Below are 19,896 nucleotides of genomic sequence, written 5' to 3'. Positions count from 1 at the left end.
CCTTGAGACTAAAACTGTCTTTACTAAAATATTTATTTCCTCAACCACTGAATCTCAGTTATCAAGCACTTTTCTCCTCCACACCTTTGTTCCCCTGGAGGATTTTTTGCAAAGGCAAGCCTAGATCACGATGGCTCCATTTCACTAACATAGATCCAGAACAATACAAGCAGAAGAGGTGGTGCCAAGAACCATTACAGGAAGGAGATACCAGAGAGAAAAAGCCAGCAAATGCAGGAGAAACTTGAGCAATGAGAAGAAGAAATGGAATACGAGGATTAACCTAATCTGAATTTAATCATTAAGGGAAAAACATTTAATAAGTCTGTTCTACACCATCTTCTGCTTTCTTGTATCTGTATTATAAATAACAACAACAAATATTTACTGAGACTTACTTTGTGCCAGGTCCTGTCCTATAAAAATATTTATATGCTGTATGATCTCTTTAATATTCGTAACAATTTGAAAATGCAGGTACTCTTATCCCCATTTTGTAAGAAAAGCAAAAAGTTATCACATTCCTCTAATAAAATATAAATAAATAAACATTTTTCTTGATTACTGGGAAAAAACAAAAACAAAAGACTACTCTTTAAGCTTAGGAGGAGGCAAACCCTACTACGTGATCTTATTTATTCATTGTTAATAGCAACACTAAATACCAGCATTTGCTGAGTTTTCAAGGCACTGTACTGCAAAATAGACATTATTCCATTTTATAGATGAGGACCAAGGTTCAGAGGCATGATCTGTCTAAAGTCATATAGCAGATAAAGATCAGAAGTGGAATTCAAATTCAGCTCTCTATCCCCTTTACTAGGGCTTCTTTCTGTTCTCATCAAAGACAAGCACCAGGGAAGCCCTACACTATTTTTATACAGGAGGAAAATGAAGTCACCACAGCAGCCAGGATTAGGCTGAACTTCCATTTTTTTATTATTATTTATCATTAAAAACTGCTACTACCTTGGACTTCCCTGGTGACGCAGTGGTTAAGAATCCGCCTGCCAATGCAGGGGACACGGGTTCGAGCCCTGGTCTGGGAAGATCCCACATGCCATGGAGCAACTAAGCCCGTGCGCCACAACTACTGAGCCTGTGCTCTAGAGCCCGCTAGCCACAACTGCTGAGCCCGTGTGCCACAACTACTGAAGCCCGCGTGCCTAGAGACCGTGCTCTGCAACAAGAGAAGCCACTGCAATAAGAAGCCCGGGCACCACAACGAAGAGAAGCCCCTGCTCGCCGCAACTACAGAAAGCCTGTGAGCAGCAATTAAGACCCAACGCAGCCAAAAGTAAATAAATTTATTAAAAAAAAAAAAACTGCTACTACCTTTGGCAATTAAATACCATTAAAGTTCCAGATTATATAAGGTGTTGATGGCATTCAGCTAGGATAGTTAACAGACCCAAGTGATAAACTGTAAGTTATCAAAACTGATTTGCTACCATACTACCATAATATATACACCTCATGGAAATGTCAGCACTTCCTAAACATAAAAGAAAACAATTTATAAAGTAAAAAGAATAAATAATATTTTTAGAAGCAGTTAATAAAGCCTATGATACTAGTGACCTTTAACTACAAAAACCTCACAATTGCCAGTTCTGACGGTCTTCATCTTAATTTCACCAATCATGATCAAGCTGAAATCAGTAAGAAGAGCAAGGCCATTTTAACTGGAGAGAGAAACTGTCTAATTGATACGGAAGAACCTAATAAGTGTAAAACTTAAGATAATGATAAATCTTATCTCCACTTGTCTGGAAACTACTACCTGTAGCAATCTGTCTGAATGGTATACTCCTGACTTCCAAAAGAACAAATTCCAAAAGCATGAAAGAGACTCCTACACAACTACTATTATAGATCACACTTACAACAAAAAATGGTTATTTGCAAATAGAGAATACATCAAGGGTCTTCATTAGCAGTAAAAGTTTCATTCTGAAATACCAATCTCAAAAGATGACATATGGAAAAAGCAAAAAAACTAAATCAAGAATGTTCACCGGAAGTTCTTAAATCGAGTTGTGGCAAATGCGTAAGTATCAGGCTCTTTTCAAACAATGAAACTAAATTTAATATATTTGCCATCATTGGAATCTTACCAGCAGAGTGTAAGAATCTATGTAAATAATGTGAAAATACCAAATATTCGTCCACAAAAAAGACACAGAATTCACTTTTCCAAACTTTTGCTAATATTAAATTTTTTGAGATTCACTTTGTCATCCCTGTGCTCACTAATGGACAGGTAATAGTAGGCATAAAAGGCTTGTAATAATTTTTACCATAAGAATAGTCTGTGAAAGAAAACAAATTATGGGCCTCCACAGCCATTGATATAAATGTTCTACAAGTTGTAAGACAGTGCATATTTTTTAACAGATGTACAACTTAGACCACCAGTGAAAACAACAATTGTGAAAAGTAAGTGGAAGAACTATCAACTACAAGGCATGCCTACAGTGGTAGTCTCTGCGGATTGATTCGGGGGTGAGAGGGGGACTACTTATATAAAGACTGCTTCTCTACTGTTCTCCCTTTTCGACAGAGGAGTGGAGAAATTTACAGTGAAGTTCAAAGACCATGATACAGGTGTCTTACTGCCTTCTCAGCTACTGAAATAACATCTACTAAGTAGCAAAACTGCACGTTAGCAATAGTGCCATGGCAGTTTGTCTTATCTCCCTAAAAGTAAACCCCACAGTATTAAAAACATGACAGGCATTACATACAAATATTTGTAATGTGAGAAATTACCCTCAGTCTCAGGAGTGACAAAATAGCAGAAACAGGACTTCCACAGTCAGCTTCTTTAAAATGATTCTTATCTTGCTTAAAAGAACACACTGTCATGCTTTTTCGAGCTTTTCAAGAAAGAAATTTGACAATATGTATCAAGTTTTATAAACCGTTCGTGCCTTTTGATCCAGTAATTCTACTTCTAGGAATTCAGCCTAAGCAAATAACCAGAAATATGGGCAAAGATTTGTTATTGAAGATCTTCATCATGGCACTGTGATGTGAAAAGTGGTTTGAGGGACTTCCCTGGTGGTCCAGTGGTTAAGATGCTGCACTTCCAATGCAGGGGGCGCAGGTTTGAACCCTGGTTGGGGAACTAAGATCCCACATGCCGCATGGCCAAAAAAATAAGAAAAAAATAGCAAAATATTTTTTAAAAGTGCACAATAAGCACCTCTGCTTATAAAGCTTATCCTTTTAGTTGATTAAGATGTTTCTAGAAGAGGATTATTGGTTTGAAAGGTAATAATATACTAAAGACTTCATAAATGTTAAATTTATTTTCAGAAGCTTCTTTCTGATTTTCATTGGCATTATAGAAAACGTAGAAACTACTGATGAAGTTTTAGGTTAACATTTGAGTATATTACCTTCCAGTCTTATTTTGTGTATGTCTCTATATGGAAATATATACATATCATTTTATGTATGTAGATTTGTGGCCTATTATAGAATCCCTACACATAAACGTATTCTCTAAGACTTTAAAAAATGTTTTAAGTAGCTACATAAAATTCTGTAAATGAATATATGCTGTATTTAATAATTCCTGCTGTATTTAAACTTTTTCAAACCACTTTTTTAAAATATATTTTTATTTTACTTTATTTATTTATTTATTTACTTGGCTGCATCGCGTCTTAGTTGTGGCATGCGGGATCTTCGTTGAGGCATGCAGGATTTTTTTGTTGCGGTGCACGGGCTCTTCGTTGTGGTGCTCGGGCTTCTCTCTAATTGTGGAGTGCGTGTTTTCTCTTCTCTAGTTGTGGTGCGCAGGCTCCAGGGTGTTTGGGCTCAGCAGTTGTGGCTCGCGGGCTTAGCTGCCCTGCGGCATGTGGGATCTTAGTTCCCCCACCAGGGATCGAATTCGCATCCCCTGTATTGGAAGGAAGATTCTTAACCAGTTTAATCCCTGGCTGGGGAACTAAGATCCTGCAAGCTGCCGTGCGCGGCCAAAAAAAAAAAAACAAGGAACAAAGTACTGATACATGCTACAATGTGCATGAACCTTAAAAACATGCTAAGTGAAAGAAGCCAGACACAAAAGGCCACATATTATATGATTCCATTTATATGAAATATCCAAAACAAACAAATGTAGAGAGACAAGAATAGGTTTTTGTTTGCCAGGGACTTAGGAGAGGGGGAAATTGACAATGACTACTAATGAGTACAGGGTTTCTTTTGGGAGTGCTAAAAATGTTCTAGTGTTAGAAAGCATGATGGTTGCATAGCACTATAAAAACACTAAACCAAATTGTAAACTTAAGGGTGAACTTTATGGTATGTGAATAATATCTTAATAAAGCTGTTTTTTAAAACTAGGAGGGGCTTCCCTGGTGGCACAGTGGCTAAGAATGCCTGCCAATGTAAGGGACACAGGTTTGAGCCCTGCTCCAGGAAGATCCCACATGCCGCGGAGCAACTAAGCCCGTGCACCTCAACTACTGAGCCGGCGCTCTAGAGCCCACCAGCCACAACTACTGAGCCCACGTGCTGCATCTACTGAAGCCCGTGCTCTAGAGCCCGTGCTTAGCAACAAGAGAAGCCCGCGCACCACACGAAGAGTAGCCCCCATTCCCCGCAACTAGAGAAAGTCTGCATGCAGCAACGAAGACCAAACACAGCCAAAAATAATAAATAAATAAAAATAAATAAATTTTAAAAAATTAAAATAAAATAAAATCTTTTTAAATAAATAAAAATAGGAGATGGCAAACACTTTCTGTAACATGTCAAATAACAAATAATACAGGCTGGGACTTCCCTGGTGGTCCAGTGGTTAAGAATCCATCTTCCAATGTAGGGGACGCATGTTCGATCCCTGGTCGGGGAACTAAGATCCCACATGCCATTGGGCAACTCAACCCGTGCCACAACTACTGAGCTCATGCACCACAACTAGAGAGCCTGCATGCTACAACGAAAGATCCTGCATGCTGCAATGAAGATTCCGTGTGCCGCAATTAAGACCCGATGCAGCCAAATAAATAAATAAATATTTTTAAATAAATAAATAATACAGGCTTTGTGGGCTACACAGGGTCTTTGTCATGTATTCTTTGTTTTTATTTTCAACTACACATTTAAAAATGTAAAAACCAGTCTTAGCTCAAGAGCCATACGTAAACAGGCAGCAAGCTAGATTTGGCAGGGAGGCCATAGTTTGCCAAACCTGTTTTAAAAATAAGCCATTCCTAAAATGTTTACAAGTGAATGTGCACTAAGTTAACGCTGATCCAAAAACTAAGCAAAGATCTCTTATCAAACTTATAAATGGAGCTTCCACAAATGTTACTGGATAAACGGAACATAGGGAAACATATCAAACAGAATTTAGTACTTTTATTAATAGTTAAGATCACATATTGGGTTGGCCAAAAGGTTCATTCGGTTTTTCCGTAAGATGGCTCTAGTAGCACTTAGTTGTCTTTAACTTCATTCGAAACAATTTTGTTAGATTGTAAGTGACAGCTGTCATATCAGCGTGCAATTAAGAAAAGACTTATCAAAATTGGTGAATTTTTGTGTAGCCATATTCATACTGAAGATGGAAGAAAAAAGCAACATTTTCAGCATACTATCCTTTGTTATTTCAAGAAAGGTAAAAACGCAACTGAAACGCAAAAAAAGATCATGTAGTGTATGGAGAAGGTGCTGTGACTGATCGAAAGTGTCAAAAGTGGTTTGCGGGATTTCCCTAGTGGTCCAGTGGTTAAGAATCCGCCTTCCAATGCAGGGGACTCGGGTTCAATCCCTGGTCGGGGAACTAAGATCCCACATGCCGCGGGGCAACTAAGCCCGAGAAGCACAACTACTGAGCCCGCAAGTGACAACTACCGAGCCCGTGCGCTCTGAAGCCCGCACGCACCTCAATGAAAGATCCCACATGCTGCAACAAAGATCCTGCATGCTGCAACTAAGACCCAACACAGCCAAATAAATTTTTTTTTAAAAGTAGTTTGAGGGGCTTCCCTGGTGGTGCAGTGGTTAAGAATCCACCTGCCAATGCAGGGAACACGGGTTCAAGCCCTGGTCCAGGAAGATCCCACATGCCGCAGAGCAACTAAGCCCAGGCGCCACAACTACTGAGCCTGCGCTCTAGAGCCCGCGAGCCACAACTACTGTGCCCGCGGGCCACAACTACTGAAACCCGTGCGCCCAGAGCCCGTGCTCTGCAACAAGAGAAGTCACTGCAATGAGAAGCCCACGCACCTCAACTAAGAGTAACTCCCACTCGCCACAACTAGAGAAAGCCTGCACGCAGCAACGAAGACCCAACGCAGCCAAAATTTAATTAATTAATTAATTAATTTTTTTAAAGTGGTTTGCAAAGTTTTGTGCTGGAGATTTCTTGCTGGACGATGCTCCACAGTCGGGTAGACCAGTTGAAGTTGATAGCGATCAAATCGAAACATTAACTGAGAACAATCAACGTTATACCACTCGGGAAATAGCCGACATACTCAAGATACCCAAATCAAGCGTTGAAAATCATTTGCACCACCTTGGTTATGTGAATCGCTTTGATCTTTGGGTTCCACATAAGTTAAACGAAAGAAACCTTCTTGACCATATTTCCGCATGCAATTCTCTACTGAAACATAACGAAAACATTCTGTTTTTAAAACAAATTGTGACAGGCAATGAAAAGTGGATACTGTACAATAATGTGGAATGGAAGAGATCGCAGGGCAAGCAAAATGAACCACCACCAACCACACCAAAGGCCGGTCTTCATCCAAAGACAGTGATGGTGTGCGTATGGTGGGACTGGAAGTGAGTCCTCTATTATGAGCTCCTTCCAGAAAACCAAACGATTAATTCCAACAAGTACTGCTCCCAATTAGACCAACTGAAAGTAGCACTCGATGAAAAGCATCCAGAATTAGTCAACAGAAAACGCATAATCTTCCATCAGGATAACGCAAGACCGCATGTTTCTTTGATGACCAGGCAAAAGCTGTTACAGCTTGGCTGGGAAGTTCTGATTCATCCGCTGTATTCACCAGACATTTCACCTCTGGATTTCCATTTATTTAGGTCTTTACAAAATCCTCTTAATGGAAAAAATTTCAATTCCCTGGAAGACTGTGAAAGGCACCTGGAACAGTTCTTTGCTCAAAAAGATAAAAAGTTGTGGGAAGATGGAATTATGAAGTTGCCTGGAAAATGGCAGAAGGTAGTGGAACAAAAGGGTGAATACGTTGTTCAATAAAGTTCTTGGTGAAAATGAAAAATGTGTCTTTCATTTCTATTTAAAAGTCGAAGGCACTTTTTGGCCAACCCAATAAAACTAAGACAAGAATTAAAAACCATATTAAAAAATAAAGATAGCTGCTCACATGAGAAGATGTTGAACACCATTAGCCATCAGGGAAACACAGATTAAAACCACAATGAGATATCATTACATATGTATCAGAATGGCTAAAATAAAAAACAGTAATACCACGAAATGCCGTTGAGCGCACAGAAAAATTGTATTATTCAAACATTACTCGTCCAGAAAACAACTCGGCAGTTTCTTTAGAAACTAGACATGCAACTACCATTATTACCTAGCAATTGGACTCCTGGGCTTTTATCTGATGTTCACACAAAAACCTGCACATGAATGTTCACAGCAGCTTCATTTATAATAACTAAAAACTGGAATCAGCCCAGATGTCCTTCAACAGGTTAAACAAACTATGGTGCTTCTGCACCATGCACACTATGCAGCAATAAAAAGGAATGGCCTACCACCGGCAACAACTTGGATGAGACTCCAGAAAAGTATGCACAGCAAAAAAGGCCAGTCCCTGCCAAAGGCTATATGTATGGTATGACTCCATTTATATGACTTTTTTGAAATGACAAAATTGTAGAAATGCAGAATAGGACAGATTAGTGGTTGGGGGGAGGCCCCCCCCAACCCCTGCAAATGGAAAGGGGGTGTGTAAAAAGGGCTACTCAAGGGTCCCTTGTTGTTTTGGAACTATTCAGCACTTTGTGGTGGTAAGTATATGAACCTATACAGATGGTAAAATTATATTGAACTTCATACACATACACACACACACACAAACAGACCCAAATGAGTACAAGTAAAACTGGAGAGATGTGAATAGGACTGGATAGATTTTAACAACATCAATAACCTAGCTGTGATGCTATACTACACAATGTTACCTGCAAAGGTTATACTGTAAAATGGGGAAATAGAGGAAAGTATACAAAGGATCTCTCTGTATTATTTCTTACAACTGCAGGAATCAACAAATAACTAAGTCAAAATTTTAATTTAAAGAAAGATGACTGCTATGAAGAAACAATGAAGATATAACTTAAAATGATGGTTCCCAAGCACGAAAACTAAAATAATCAAATGTATAACCAAAGGAACCTTTCTCAAGCTACAAAACTATGCAGCTCTCACCCACGTAGCACACAAAAATCACATCCTGACCAAACTACCCTAAATTTGGAGAATTCTAAAAAAATAGAACTTACCCTTGGTTCTCTAAAACACTACCCGCCAGACAATAAAATGAGATCTATCGTCAATGGCCCAAAGATTTTTATGTCCTGACACAACTGTCTTTCATTTATAAAGGCTATAAGAACACAATATACAAAAGAAGTAATAAAATATGCCACTCACACGTCACCTTTCAAGCAATGACTGTATCAAGCACTCCAGCCAACCAAGAGAATTAAAATTAAGCACACAAAATGGATAAACTGTCATACAACTATTTAATGGGATACTACTAATTAAAAGGATCCATTTATTGTTATATATAACATGGATTCTCAAATGTAGTATGCTAAGTGAAAGAAACCAGATTCAAAAGCTACATACACTTACAGTACATATATGACATTTTGGAAAAGGCAAAACTATAGGGACAAAAAACGGATTAGTGGTTACCAGTTGCTGGGAATGGAGGTAAGAGCTGACTATGAAAGGGCTCCAGAGAATCTGGGGAAGCGTGAAAACTTTTGTATCTCGGCATCCGGTGGCAGGGTCTGGGGAAGGGGCGGCAGGTACCATGTCGGGCTGCAAAGGTGGCAAGAAGAAGCCCCTGAAGCAGCCCAAGAAGCAAGCCAAGGAGATGGACAAGAAGACAAGGCATTCAAGCAGAAACAGAAGGAGGGGCAAGCGAAGGCCGCTGGAAAGGCCTCCTGGCCACAGGTGGAATTAAGAAGTCTGGCAAAAAGTAATGTTCCTTGTGCCTGAGGCAATGATGATCCTTAATTCCATTCCTGTTTAAACATCTGGATTAAACATCTGGATTCCCTGCCATCACATCTTTGCCACCTACAGCTAGAATCAAGTGTTGTCTTGGAATCCATTGTACATTTAAGAATAAACTTCCGTAAAAAAAAAAAAAAAAACTTTTATATCTCGACTGTGGTGATTACAAGAATATACGCATTTGTCAAAATCTACAGAAGTGTATGCTAAAATAATAGTGAATTTCACTGTATGCAAAATTATATCTTAAAAATGAGGGAAAAAATTACACAAGAGGTAGAATAGCACTATAAAGACTAACAGTATTATTCCTATTCTAAGAACAGAAGTGAAGAAAATAATCTAAACTACAAGTATTGATAAACAAAAATGTTCATTACAACACCACCAACATTAGTAAAAATTAAAAACCTAAATGATCAATATTAAGACATTATTACAGAAAAGAATGTGGCCACTACATAGAGTAGAATGTGGTACAACCTTAAAATTATCTATGGAAATAATATAGCATAAAAAAAATTTTGATATGTTAGACCCCAAAAAAAAAAACTATAATCACAGAAATGTTTTTATTTTATCTCAATTGTTTCACAAAAGATTTCGAGTGACTTAGAAAATCAAATAACTTCCACTAGTGAGAAAATTAAGGCAAAGGGAAAATGAAAAGAGCCTACTTTATAAACTGTATGCGATTAAGTCCTATATACTTATTATAAATGAGCCATAAATTTAGTTCTAACCTCTAATGGTTAACCAAAACAGAGAAATGATTAGTAAAAACTCATACTGCCCATCAAACTTTAAAAAAAGCACAGCTCAAGAAATTATTATCCTTGTTATTAGAGATGAGATGATTTACATTTTTTTAAGTTTTGAATAAAAACACTAGATGGACATGTTACAAAAGGTAAACTAACAGATTCTGAACGCTGAATTATAGTTGGGGGTTGGTTGGATTTTGGTTTGTTTCTAGGGTGTTTTTATTTTTATAATTTTATAATTATCTATACTTTCCGAAATGTTTACAATGAGCATTTACTGATTTTTAGAATTCAAAAATACCTACAAGTCATTATTTTTAATGGAGGGAAAAAAACATTTTATTTGATTTTTAAATCACTGTTAATTAGGATACAGAGAACGGAATTAGGCCATGGAAAGAGTCCTTAGTTCACTTACAATATTAAGAAACAAAATTACATTCATCACCAATAGAAATGACTCTTGTTTTAACATATCTGCAAAAGTAGTTGATATATTTCTAGATGTAAGGGGAATAAACTCTAGTGTGGTAACAAAGGTGATCTATATTATTAATCTAACATTTCTCAAGTTTGAACAGTTCATTATTACAGTTACAATATAAATAGTTGGCACAGGAGACAGGAGCTCCCTTACCTAAAAGTTCTTCTGCCAGGGAACCTAGTAAATGTCTTCCTCCATTCAGCAGCCTTGAAGCTAACCCTCACTCCTCCTTTGTTTCAACATTCTATTGTTTGTAGTATGTAAGGGAATAGGAATTCTCAATGAGTAAGTCTATCCAGATAAATCACTGCAACATAATTAAAGAGGGCAGCTACCAAACACATCAAGTAGCTCATTCTGGACTTCATGAGCCTGAGAGAGAACATAATACATAAATCCAAAACTATATCTGTGGGAGAAAATATTTTAATAGAATTCTATCTCTTCTGAATTAAAAAAAACAGCTAAAGATGTACTAATCAAGATATCAGTGATTCTTAACCAAGAGACAGAATACAAGGGAGGAGGCAGAGCTTAATAAACTTTTAGTATTACATACACTGGTATGTATTTTGTGTGGTTTGTTTAATTCTTTACAGAATTCCACCTAATGTTATGCAAATAGTAAACCTTCATTTGCTCTTTTTTGAGAACAGCTACTATCTTTAGTTTCTTACCCTGCTGTTTGTATTACTGTGAGATCATGAACCATGGAAGTTTTCCCTCTTGGGGTTGAGAGGGACTTCAGGTATAAATGTATTAGGTTTTAAACTTGGAGACTGTGGGTGCTGTAGAATAATGTTTGAAATTGGATTTTAAAAAATCAAAACACATGTTTTTATTTCCTACATTAAAAATAATGGCTTTTAGGAAATTTTGAACTCTAAAAACAATAAATCCTCACCGTAAACAGTTTGGAAAGTAGGGACAGCAAATTACAAAATGGCGAATGAAGGCTATTAAGAAAATTAAATCAGGGAAGGGGGACAGAGTTGCAATTAAAATAATGTTCACAGAAAGTCTCACTGAGAAGGTAACATTTAAGCAAAGGACTGGAAGGAGGTAAAGGAGCAACCTTCATAGACATCTGAGAAGACATCTGAGACAGGAGCACTCAAGCAAATGGAACTGCAAGTCAAAACCCTGGGGGATGGGGCATGCCTGTGATTCTAGAAACAACAAAAATTGCTTTAATGTCATTCCAAATACCATTAAAATACAACAAATAAAAGTCTAGACCTAGGCAAAAAGCAGATCAGTGGTTGCTGCTGGGAGGAATTACAAAGGGCCAACAAAACTTTTGCAGAAGACGGCAACTGTCATTATCTTGATTGTAGTGATGGTTTCACAGGTGAATACTTTGATATTTCAAAACTTAACAAATTATTCATTTAAAATGGGTGCATTTTATTATGTCAATTATACCTCAATAAAGATTATTGTTTTATAAAAATGAAAACTTCTAACCCTAGAGCAAGAATAAACATATCAATAAAACAAATGAGTCAAAACAGATCCATATATGGGGAGACTTAATTTATTATAAACGAGGTCTTTCAAATCAATAAATAGTGCTAGGATCAGTAGCTACCTATCTGAGGAAAAGTAAAATTACATCATTACTTCCTGCCCACAAAATACAAAGAAATAAACTCCAGATTAATTAAAGATGAAAATATAAAACTAGAACTATAAAAATATTACAAGAAACACAGGAGATTGGGTAAGGGATGACCTAAGAGCATAAAGATAAAGAAATCAAAAGGTACAATAAACACAGTTAAAAGACATAAAAAGTTTTGTAAATCTAGGAAAATATTACAGAAAAAAGTGGTCAAAGAATACTGATAAGGTGTTGGTGGAACTTTAAATTGCTACAATCTATCTGGAAAACAATGTGGAAATATGTATCAAAATTTTAAACACATTCTTTTGTTTGGTCTGTCACTTTCACTTCTCTGAATATAGTCTAATACAAAAATATAACTGCAGTATTGTTTACTACAGCATTGTTTAGAATGTCAAAAGCTGAAAACAACCTAAAAGTCCATCAAACTGGGATAAAACAGTCAAATTATTGTACTTCCATATACTATGGCCCTTAAAAAAAAATAGAGGTATTTACTGACCTAAAAGGATGACCACAATGTATTAAGGAGGAAAAGACTACCATGCAGCGTGTGTGTGCCTGGGCTATGTATGCATATAATATATTTAGAGAGAGAGCGAATGATCCCATTTAGTTTAAAACTACAATGCATTCATATATCTGTTTATATATGCACAGAAAAAGTCTGGAAGGAAATGAACCAAACGGTTAAAAGTAGTTAACTCTAAAAAACAAATTATTGACATTTTTTATTTAGAACAATCATGTACTATCAAAAAATTTACATTTTAAACAGAAAGTAGATTATTGGGGGCTTCCCTGGTGGTCCAGTGGTTAACAATCCGCCTTCCAATGCAGGGGAGGACTCAGGCAGGGAACTAAGATCCCACATGCCGCGGGGCAACTAAGCCCACGTGCCACACAAAGAAGAACCCGCGCACCACAACGAAGACCCAGCACAGCCAAAAAATAAATAAAGTTTTCTTTTTAAAAAAAGTAGATTGATTGCCTAGGGATGATGGGGTAATGACGGAAGTGGAAAGTGACTACTAATGGGTACAGGTTTTCTTTTGGGGGTGATGAAGAACGTTCCCTTTGATTGTGGTGATGACTGCACAACACTGAATATACTGAAAACCACTGATCAGTACATTTTAAATGGGTGAACTGTATGGTGTGTGAATGATATCTCAATAAAGCTGTTTTACTTTAGAACAAAATCCATAACCAAAATATAGAACAAAAATTTTGCAATTTAATATTCACACTGTATTTTATACTATGTCCCAACGGAAACCTTAAACCCAGACAGCAACTGTTAAAAAGCTTCAAACAGGAAAAATGAGTCACTATTCTTAAAAGCAGTTAACCATTGACAATATAGGAGTAAATTACAACCTTCATTCTATCTTCATTAGGATACTACCCTTCTTGAACTATCCTAGTAGATAATATTCCCTTCTGAGAAAAGGAATGAACTTTGAAAATGTATTAGGTTGAAACAATATGGCAGTTTCCCAATACCAGATGTGACTATGAACAAAGTTTCAGTGTTTTACAAATTAAGGAAAGTAAACCTTGTTCCTACAGCTGCTTCTGTTTGCCTAGCTCTGACATGGTTTCAAGAACTCTCCTCTTCCTATACCCACCCCCCGCCAAAAAAAGCATAAAAGCAGAGTTGATAGAAATTACTTTAAAAGTTCCTTAATACAACTCTCCAATAAATGCTTACTGGCTCCTTATCTTCAGGCCCAAGACCCTACATTCTGTTACATGTTACACCTTAACAATTCAAAATGACTCTTCAAAATAAAATACTCTACTCAGTAAGTCTCTTCAATAAGCCCTGATGACATAATGTATTCATTCATCATTTATAGGTACATACTATTTCCCAGGGGCTAGAGATGTAAGGCTGAAAGATTCTATAAGAAGAACCATCACAGCGGTTCTTAACCTAGGTGGACATGAGGATAACCCAGGAGTTGTTTTTAAAAAATACATAAACTCCACCTCATCACTGGATATTTTGATTCACTAGGTCTGGACTTAAGCCCAAGAATCTGTTTTGAAACAGATTACTAGCACCCAATGGTGAAGGAAAAAGTAAATATTCAATTCCAATACTGGGAGCCGAATGCTTCAATAAGATGTGTACCAAATGATGGTAGCACCAAAAGAGGACACCCAACCTATAAGAAAAGAGGTAAGTAAAGGGGAAGGTTTATCAGAGATAAAGATACTTTAGTTGAAGATGAGGAAAGTGGCTAAGTGGATGAGGAAGGAAGGAGATTCCAAGCAGAGAAAACTACATAAATGAAAATAGCACAACTACATTGAGGAACTGCACAAACTATAAAAATACCATGTGTGTTCAGAAAATTAGGATACTTCAGTAAAGCTGAAGTGGAGTGCCAGTAAAGACTGGAGAGGTAAGCTATCTCAGAACACGAAGTGTGTACACTACGCTATGCTGAGGAGATTGAAAGTTAATTATCCTAAAAGCAACCAAAAAGCCAAAATCAAAATTTAGGCAAGAATGAGACATAAGCAGACTCGTGTCTTCAGAAATAACAATTTGGCAGCAACACAGAAAATAGCCAGAAGGAAGAAAAGACGGAGGGTGCAAAAAAACAGTCAGAAGACTACTGTAAATGTCCAAGCAAGAAATATGAGCCTATCAAATAAGGCAATACGGATATAACCTTGGAACTGTTTGAGGCAGGAGGCAGGAATCTAAGATTCCTGGGTTGCCTGAAATGGAGATGCCACACACAGAAATAGGATATAGGGAATGAAACTAATGAGTTCAGTTTTGAAGGTCATCTGCTTGAACATGCCATTTACTGAGCATCTATTATGCATCAACTACTGGGCTCCTATAATTAGACGTGCAAACTAAACTTTTACTAGTGTCCCTAAATTATAAATATATGAGCAACAAGTACGGTTTAAAATGTGTGAAAATGTGTAAGAGAGGCCAGTGTGTGTGTGTTACGGATAAGCTGACTACTCCATGATGAAGAACAGTAGCGTCTCCAAACAGATTGGTCTTGTGGAAAGAGCATGAGCTAATCACCTTAAAACACGGCATCTCATTTTTCTGACCCTGCATTTCCCCATCCATAAAATGGAAATAATAAAAACAACATAGAGTTACTGGCGGTTCAAATCATATATAAAAAGATTTGATCAGTCTGGCACACAGCTTACTGAGTACATGTCCATAAAACTTATAGATGCAGAAACGTACTCAATACTAAAATAAAAGTACCTCTAGATCTCATTAGATACACTCAACCCATCCTAACAACCTCAGTTCAACACACTCACTAACATTCTTTTAATTAAAACAGAGATAATTAATGTAAAGGAAACCACTGCACTGGAAAAAGAGTTAAATGATTTCTAAGATCTTTTTCTTTCATTCATTCATTCATTCATTTATGGCTGTGTTGGGTCTTCGTTGCTGCGCACGGGCTTTCTCTAGTTGTGGCGAGCGGGGGCTACTCTGTTGCAGTGCACGGGCTTCTCATTGCGGTGGCTTCTCTTGCTGTGGAGCACAGGCTCTAGGCACGCAGGCTTCAGTAGTTGCGGCATGCGGGCTCAGTAGTTGCGGCTCACGGGCTCTAGAGCACAGGCTCAGTAGCTGTGGCGCACAGGCTTAGTTGCTCCGCAGCATGTGGGATCTTCACGGACCAGGGCTCGAACCCGTGTCCCCTTTATTGGCAGGCGGATTCTTAACCAGTGCACACCAGGGAAGCCCCTAAGATCTTTTCCAACACCAAAATTCCACTGGAAATGTATCAATTCACCAACTCGCTTTCATTCAATATGGTAAACCAAACTCTTAATAGAAGGTATAAAATTTGTCTTTTTTCTTTTTTTAACATATAAAAATTTCTGGGTTTAAGTTCGCTGGCAGTTCAGTAGTTAGCACCAGGCACTTTCACTGCGGTGGGCCTGAGTTCGGTCCCTAGTTACCTAGTTAACTAAGATCCCGCAAGCCACACAGCGCAGTCAAAAAAAAAAAATTCAGGGTTTGAAATCTGTAAAAATTCAAAATGTACAAGAAGAAACCAAATTACCTATAATCTCCCCACCCACATAAATAAAAGTAATATTTTGCCATATTTCCTCACAGTCCTTTTTCCACATACATCACTCTTAATGGATACACAGAGCTTACAGTCTATTTTCTAGATAGTAAGTTAATAAATAAAGGAACTGTATCTATAAAATTATTCTCACCTGATTTGTTTCTGCCACCCAAACACACGACAGCCCCATCTTAGCAGTCATTTCAATACAGACACTCACTGAAATCCTCATTTTGAAACAACTTTCTTTATAATTCCTTCCTCCCTTCATGAAACTGTAAGTTTCTCTGGAGAAAGAACAATATATTAATTTCATTGTTTTGTATTTTACTAGGCTTCTGACCTAAATAAGCAGTAGCTCCCTAATTTGGCCAATTCGGGGGAAAAAGAACAACCTGAATCAATAAATTCTTAGCAAATTAAAGATTACTTTTTACTTAACAGCAGATACGGTGCTTTTAAACACATATGATAACTAGGATTAAGTTAATGAACCATTCCCTTGTTAAAGTCCTTGGGGAAACTTTCTTTAATAGAGAAAAATTATTTGTCATTAGCAGATCAATTAACTGTATATTCATGACATCTAAAGAGCAGAGCTCCCTGAAAACACCTGTTCTTTAAAATGTAAGCATTCCTCTTCCCGGGGTTGTAAACAAGTTTATTTATGCTGTTAACCTGAAAACACATTCTTCATAGATAAAGAAGAAAGCCGTTAGCCCCAGTAAAACTTGTCACTTGGAAAAATTCCAATCCATGGTGTAAAGCTGTAGATAAAGTAACCTCCAAACTCTATTTCTAAAAAGCACCGGCATCAGTGAAGAAATCTCCATTATTTTTCTGTCTGTATATTAGACTTATGCACCTTTAAAAATCTTTAGGTACCCAAAAGAAATGAAAGTATACGTCAAGACAAAAACCTGTACATGAATGTTCACAATAGTACTGTTCACAATAGCCAAAACGTATAAACCACCCAAAGGTCCATCAACTGATAAATGGATAAATAAAATGTGCTATAGGGGCTTCCCTGGTGGTGCAGTGGTTGGGAATCCACCTGCCAATGCAGGGGACACAGGTTCATGCCCTGGTCCGGGAAGATCCCACACGCGGCGGAGCAACTAAGCCCGTGCACCACAACTACTGAGCCTACGCTCTAGAGCCCGCGAGCCACAACTACTGAAGCCCACATGCCTAGAGCCCGTGCTCCGCAACAAGAGAAGCTACCACAATGAGAAGCCCGCGCACCACAGCTAGAGAAAGCCCACGCACAGCAAAGAAGACCCGACGCAGCCAAAAATAAATAAATAAATATTTTTTTTTAAAAAATGTCCTATATGTCTATAAAACGGACTGTTATTCAGAAATAAAAAGGAATGAGGTACTGATCCATGCTACAAGACAGATGAACCTTTAAAACACTGTTAAGCGAAAAAAGCCAGTCACAAAGGACCACATACTGTATGATTCCATTTATATGAAATGCCCAGAAGAGACAAATGCATAGACACAGAAAGGAGACTGGTGGTTACCTAAGGCTGGAGAGTGACTGCTACTGGTACAGGTTGTGAGGAATAATGAAAATGTTCTAAAATTGATTATGGTGATGGCTGCACAACTCTGCGAATATACTAAAAACCAATGAATTGTACACTTTAAGTGGATGAATTATATATCAATAAAGCAGCTATAAAAAATCTTTAGGGACTTCCCTGGCGGCACAGTGGTTAAGAATCTGTCTGCCAATGCAGGGGACACGGGTTCGAGCCCTGTTCCTGGAAGATCCCACATGCCATGGAGCACCTAAGCCCATGCGCCACAACTACTGAGCCTGCGCTCTTGAGCCCACGTGCCACAACTACTGAAGCCCGTGCGCCCAGAGCCCATGCTCTGTAACAAGAAAAGCCACTGCAATGGAAAGCCCACGCACTGCAGCAAAGAGTAGCCCCTGTTCACCACAACTAGAGAAAGCCTGCACGCAGCAACGAAGACCAAACGCAGCCAAAAATTAATTAATTAATAAGAATAAAATAAAATAAAAATAAAGAATTAAACAGGAAATGATTTTTTAAAAAAAATCTTTAGGGCCCCCAATTTCCACAAACCTAAAAGTTTTCCTAATGAGATTCATAAAAACACTAAGAAAGGTATTTTAACCATAAAAGAGCATTTACTAAAGGCAATAAATAGACAAATCCATGTATGCTAAATCTTCTGAAACTATTAACACACAATTTAAAAACAATACTCAAAAAATATTACATGAAAAAAACATGACGAACACTCCTCTTCAACTGCAGGTTTTACCACCAATGCCATGTACACCCTTCAGCCCGAGTTCTTCAATCAAGTTTCCAAATATTAAATTCACCCAACCTATTGCCAATCACTGACCACCACTTCTCACAATATTCGTAGCAGGGAGCAAAATGCCAGAGCATTCTACTGATCTAAAGCCACACTCCCATTTACAGCTCCTTATTACATCTAGAAGATACAGAAAGTGAACGTAAAAATTAGGGAAGAAATCCCTCAACAACAACAAAAACTCTTACCCTATCCTCAGCACTTAGTACTCTTGGCATTGTGTTAACTGTCAGTCCTGTGTTCCTCTATGAGTGTTAAGTCATTTCCCAAGAGTGAACAGATTCTAAGCAAGGGCTAGAACATTTTTTTTTTAAGTTTTTCCACAATACCCAGAAGCGTAATTCCGTACTCAGGCTCAGCCTGTAGAAAATATTAAGCAAATGCTGTTGCCCGAGAGAAAATGGACACATGCACAAAAGATGTGTGTCTCGTATGCAAGTACAGAGAGGTGTGATGAAAAACAATATCATATCACTTTATGATTTACAAAGCACTTTCAACCACATCCAAACTGAAATCTGAAACACACCTCTTCCTGAGAACTACTGTGTTTTTCTCTTACTAAGAATCTCATGATTCATCCCATTTCCCTCTTTTCTTTGGCCACACCCAGAGCAGATTCTATAACCCACCACTCTGGTATGTATTTCTAAATTCTACATTTACCCTTTTCATCTTCCTAACATACCCCTATTTTCCCATTACTGCATCTCATTACCACCTATCTTATAAATTTTTTTCTTAATTCCACAACAAAAACCTTTTGAAGCAAAACAAAGTCAAGATATATCATAAACTGCTGCAAGGTGCCATCTCGGAGGCACATACATCTAGTACCACACAGCATTAGAGAATGAATACTTTTTTTTTACACTGGAATCTAATCCTTGACACCGGAAAATCGTTCTTAAAGTTATACTCAAAGAAAACCTGCTGATGATCCTTTTGAGCAAGTATGTAATGTTTTAAGTCTCTGTGAACTCCAAATATAATGAAAAAGGCTCCAAGAGTACAAGTGAAACAGAAAACATTGAAAAACATGAAAGCATTGATTACTCAGCTTTAACGCATGTTAACTAAATGCCACTGGCCCAAATGCTGAGGAATCTAAGCAATCTACCCAGAAAGAAAAGAGACACATGGTCTAACAGAGTCAAAGAGCAGGGACAACAGAAAAAGATCTCCAGGGAATGAGGAGAGTCTCAGTATGGGAATACTTGGGTTCCCTCCCAGTTTAACATAGTATTTATTAATTATAAAGTGTAAGGATTAACTCACAGCTACCGGAGATTAAG

The 19,896-nt window shown here is 37.7% G+C and overlaps 1 protein-coding gene, 1 long non-coding RNA gene and 1 pseudogene across 23 annotated transcripts in view; 2 read left to right on the top strand and 1 right to left on the bottom strand.

Annotated features, from left to right (window-relative positions):
- The window catches only part of LOC309637465, a 606,851-nt gene that overhangs the window by 527,177 nt on the left and 59,778 nt on the right, over positions 1 to 19,896 (top strand). The window lies entirely within an intron of this gene.
- PUM1 (pumilio RNA binding family member 1) overlaps positions 1 to 19,896 on the bottom strand; it is a 128,253-nt gene that overhangs the window by 99,098 nt on the left and 9,259 nt on the right. The window lies entirely within an intron of this gene.
- Positions 859 to 16,520, top strand: LOC309637439 (translation machinery-associated protein 7 pseudogene; annotated as a pseudogene). Its single transcript has one exon. The product of its transcript is annotated as a translation machinery-associated protein 7 pseudogene (transcript).

The sequence above is a fragment of the Balaenoptera physalus genome (genome assembly GCF_965194825.1).
Source record: "Balaenoptera physalus genome assembly, chromosome: 1".
NCBI lineage: Eukaryota > Metazoa > Chordata > Mammalia > Artiodactyla > Balaenopteridae > Balaenoptera > Balaenoptera physalus.
The sequence above is the reverse complement of the archived record's forward strand: the minus strand, read 5'-3'. Positions and strand labels throughout refer to the sequence as shown.